Source organism: Solanum tuberosum, unplaced genomic scaffold, assembly GCF_000226075.1.
Source record: "Solanum tuberosum cultivar DM 1-3 516 R44 unplaced genomic scaffold, SolTub_3.0 scf00416, whole genome shotgun sequence".
In the NCBI taxonomy this organism is placed as follows: domain Eukaryota; kingdom Viridiplantae; phylum Streptophyta; class Magnoliopsida; order Solanales; family Solanaceae; genus Solanum; species Solanum tuberosum.
The window spans coordinates 280,667-285,702 of NW_006239331.1; the positions used below are offsets into that span (position 1 = coordinate 280,667).

Consider the following 5,036-nt stretch of genomic DNA (forward strand, 5'->3'; position numbering starts at 1 on the left):
ACATCCAAGGAGGTAAGTTGTATGGTGTCACAATTATTGGCCAAGATGAATATTGCTTTCCTGTTTGACCAAATGGCTGAAACCCATCAGTGGACAGTCCCAATCTAACATTACGACTTTCCTCTGAAAAAGATCGATGCTTCTTATCAAAGTGCTTCCAGGCAGGTGCATCTGAACAGTGACGCATCACACCTTCCTCAACTTCATGTTCAGCGTGCCATCGCATGTGTGAAGCAGTTGCTGTGGAAGCATACATTCGTTGCAGTCGTGGAGTAAGAGGAAAGTAATACATCTGTTTGAATGGTACAAGATTTTTCTTCTGAATAGATCTTTGACTTGTAAGCTTATACCTGGGATGACTACAAAACTTGCAATTTACAAGTTCACTATCCTCTCCCCAGTAAATCATGCAGGCATTGACACAAGTATGAATTTTTTCAACTGGCATGTTCATTCCCCCTCATTAAGTTTTTAGTTTCATAGAAATTTTTTGGCATCACATTATCAGGCGGAATCATCTCATTCACATATTGACAAATATCATCAAAACATCTTTCAGAGAGGTGATGTTCAGCCTTGATATGCAACAAACGAGCAACAGCTGATAATTTTGAGTGTGTTTCACAACCAGGCCACACTTCTTGATTTGCAGAATCAAGCATATCATAAAAACTTTGTGCATCAGGATTAGGTAATTCTTCCATATCATCTGGAACAAATACGGGACCAGCAGCCTCATGAACCACTCTATGATATGATGTAGTAGGTGTAGGATCATCAAATAGCACCAACATTCACGGGTAGGTTATTCATAGAATGATCCCGTGGTATCATTTCATCTTGATCTATGCTTCTCGCAACTTCATTTTCTCCATGCAAGTACCATACATGATATCCCGGTACAAAACCTTCTTTTAATAAATGACCATGGACAGTATGAACATTTTCAAAGTTTCAATTTTGACATTTCTTTCGGTTACATGGGCACCTTAGTCTCTCACCGTCCCTCCCTTCTGGATGACTCATAGCAAACTCAATAAAATGTTGTACACCCCTTATGAATTTAGGATCATAAAGACCTTTGGCTAATCTTTTGTACATCCATTGACGATTTGAACTCATTTTACTTACAAACCTTCTATTCTGATAATGTGAGAAGGGTAATTATTGAAACAAAAACACACAGAGAATTGAAAAGAAGAAATTTGCAGTATAACAGAAAATGGAATATAGAATAATGTTATTTGTTTTAACTTTGAACTGGAAATCTCTATTTTTTACAACAGGTATGCAAGTTGTATATATATAAACTAAATAACAACATTTTATCCTAAAATAACTCCAACAAAGTCCTATTCAAATAAATAGTAATATGATATCATTCCTAAATAACGGGAACAGAAATATTTGACTCAATTAACTTAAAAACAATCACAAGCTAAAACAATATAAGAGAACATAAGAATATGCACTAATTTTTAACAAATGGCATTATAATTATAAAATATTGAATAGTAAAAAGGGTGCAAATTTTATAATCAAGGCAGCAAGACAAATATTTCCACTGAAGCTTCATTTTTTTAGTACCTTCGTAAAATCAAAACTTCATAAAACATGTAACTCAAAATATGAAGGCAATGAAAAGTATTATGTTCTTCTACATCTTTTGTAGTTTTAAACATGTAACAAATGGTATTATAATTATATTGTGATTGAAATAGTTGAAAGGAAATTGACCTCCTAGAAAAATGTAATATCTCTGTTTTGGTGGCAGACTTACACTCATCAATAGAGTGTTGCACAACATTCCTACCTACCTCATGTCCCTATTTCCATTACCAAAAAAAGATTCAGGAAAGACTAGATCGGTTAAGAAGAGATTTCTTATGGGAAGGTAACCGTTAAACTAACAAATTTCATTTGGTTATTATACCTAAGAGACATAATGGGCTAGTGGTTAAAGATTTGATCTTGCACAACAAGAGTTTTCTAATGAAATGTCATTGGATATACATGGACAATCCTGAACTATAGAAAGTTGTAATTTGGGAAAATGGGGTGGAAAGCAACTGGTGCACAAGACGAAATAGAGATCGCCAAGGCTCAAGTCTCTAGAAACACATTTCAAAGCAATGGGGGAAGCTCCAACCCAAGTCTTCACTCCAGCTGGGGAGTGAAGATCATATATCTTTCTGGAAAGAAAGATGGTTAGGGACAGAGAGTGTGAGAGATGATTTCTCATCTCTTTTTCTAATTGCCAACAATCAGGAATCCACTATTTCTTAGTATTGGCAAGACAACTCTTGGATTGAGTAAGTTTCATTAAAAATACTAATATTTGGATATAGTATGATGGTTTAGAAGTTTTATACTCTTACAATATACTAAATCGACAAAAAGATATTTTCATATTCAGCTTTTGCTCAAAAGTGTTTCTAACTATCGCGTTTAGAATTTTATTTCTGGCCGCTCAATATAATATCACTTTAAAGATTAAAAGATATAGTCAGGTTGTTGTTAGAAGGTTAAAAAAATGGTTTGCACTTTCAAACAGTAAGTACTTTTAGTAAATTCCATAATCACCTTGTTAATTTTTGAATGATGTGGCTTAATCTATAAAAATATAAACTTATCTTTTAGCTGGGGGATCAAAAATGGTGTACCGAATAGTGAACCCAATTCACAACTATGTTAGAGAAATTGACAGGGGATTCAAAAACACAAGTCTATATATTCACTATATCAATGCTATATATTAATTGAGCAAATAGAGCACATTTGAAGTTCTACAATTGACTGATTGTATCAAACAAAAAGGAGAAACTAAGCTTGATAAAGAATACTTACCACTTAGCGGAAAGGATAGTGAAACTGAGAATCCAAGAGCCACAGTTGAATTGCGAGTGAGTGTAGTCGGAGACAATCTTTAAAATGAGATGAAAATGAAAATGAGTTAGATAAAGTACTGATACTGAACGTGGGCAGAAATTAGAGAAAAAACCTGAATAGTGGCGAAAGTTTGTGTAATTTAGGGAGGTGGGGAGTTTAGCGGAAAAGTTTTTTCTTTTTTTTCTCTTCTTTTCAACTTTTCTTTTTTTTTCTTTCAAATATAATGAATTTTTCCAATTTTTATTTGAAGTATTTGTACAATTCTTTTAAGATTCTTTTTATTCACCAGAAATAAAGACAAAAACAAAACCCAATCTTTAAATTGATGAAATTAAAATACTAAAAATGTAATAATATGTAGGAATTGAAACAAGCATGAAATCTACAACAAGCTAAGTACATCAACAAAAACAAGCAACACATGCAATGATTACTTGAACAAAAGAGGGGTGAATGGGGATGAAGACATACCCAGCAACACGATGTGGGTCTTTCTGTATATATGAGATGCAGTCCATGAGTTGTTATACTCTTGAATGATTAAAGACCTTATTTGCTCTAAGAAATACTCCATATATCAAATCACTGTAGCGAATTAGAGCTTGAGATGAAAACTTAGGCAATTTGTAGTTGAATCCGTTCAACTCTTGAGAGGAGATCTATCATTGATCTGTAGTGGAACTTAGAAAACAGATCAGTAAGAAATTACCCAGTTCGATCTTAGCTTTTGCTTTAGAAATTCTTGATGAATTTTGTTCTTCTTCATTTCAGCTTTTTGTTTCTTGTTCACTGCAGCTTAGAAATTCTTGATGGAATTTGTGCTTGTTCAATGCAGCTTAGAGATTCTTGATGAAGATTACCTAGTTCGAACTAGTAAGAGTCAAGTGAGCTGATTTTTGTTTCTTGTTAATATCGCCTGCCTTTGTTGTTCTTTTTGGACGTTTTTTGTTTTTTTTTTTTAAATTTAAAATTTGGGATCCTTTCATTTGATAACTCAGAACAAAAGGAAATACACACTAGCTCACGCCTATTGCCCAAGTCTGTAATGACAAAAAGAAAGATTAAAAAATAACTAAACATTTTTTGCTTTCTATATTATTTAATAAAATGTCATCTACTAAGTTATATATTTATATGTTAGGTGGGATTTTTTTTTTAAAATATAAGGGTGAAAATATAAATAAAAAATATTTCGTACTTTTTTTAATCCTAATTTATTTGATATAGTTAATTTAATTGGACACGAATGAGTGAGATCCAACGTGGATACAATGTTGATAATGTTGAAAGATTTTTCATATAAAGAAATGTGTCATTTTTATAGTATTGACTAAAGAGAAAATTATTTAGAGTGTAGTATGTAAACACGTTACACGACATATCTTTATTTTCGCTAAATTATTTAGAGTGTAGTATGTAAACACGTTACACGTTACACGACATATCTCAACTACTTTAATTAACTTTGCAATAAAATATATATGTGTATCCATGAATTGTAGATATTTTGTGCTGACTAAATGAGTCAATTTTCTAATAGTTCGATAACATATTGGAGCTTTTTCTCTAAAATACAAAATTAGGTCTAATAAAGATTTTATAGCTAATTTTTTTAAAAGTTCGTACATGATATTAAATTAATATTAATAGTAATACACATATTTCAGTAGACACGTTCATCACAATTGTAGACTTAAATCAAAAGAAAGAGGCCTCTACTACTTCTTCGTACAACCCGAACATACCATCATATTAGACCAGAAATGACCTTCCGGAGCTAACTACACAGACCAAATTCTAATCCAAGCACCTTTACGATTTTTTTTAACAAATTAAATTTTGGCTAAAATTTGAAAGATAAAACGTCTAACGGCACATAAAATGAAAGACTCAAAAGTCGAACCAACCATCCTATTAGACAAAAAATGACCCTCCCGAGCTAACCGTTGACAAAATTTTCATTCGAGCATGTTTACCAAAACTGTTGACCGAAGTCAAATTTGGCCAAAACATAAAAGATTTACGCCAAACGACACAAACTGAAAATGAAAGCCTCAAAACCCGAAAAAATAATCATATTAGACCAAAAATGAAATTTCAAAGCTAAGCCACTGATGGATTTCTCATTTGAGCACCTTTAACAAAAA

At 32.4% G+C, this 5,036-nt stretch overlaps 1 long non-coding RNA gene across 1 annotated transcript; it reads right to left on the minus strand.

The window, feature by feature from the left end:
* Positions 1-897: 897 nt before the first annotated feature.
* LOC107057946 (uncharacterized) lies at positions 898-3,420 on the minus strand. Its single transcript, XR_001471666.1, has 3 exons — positions 3,361-3,420; positions 2,848-2,924; positions 898-1,143 (listed from the first exon to the last, which is right to left on the minus strand). It is a non-coding gene; the product is annotated as an uncharacterized lncRNA (long non-coding RNA).
* Positions 3,421-5,036: the final 1,616 nt, after the last annotated feature.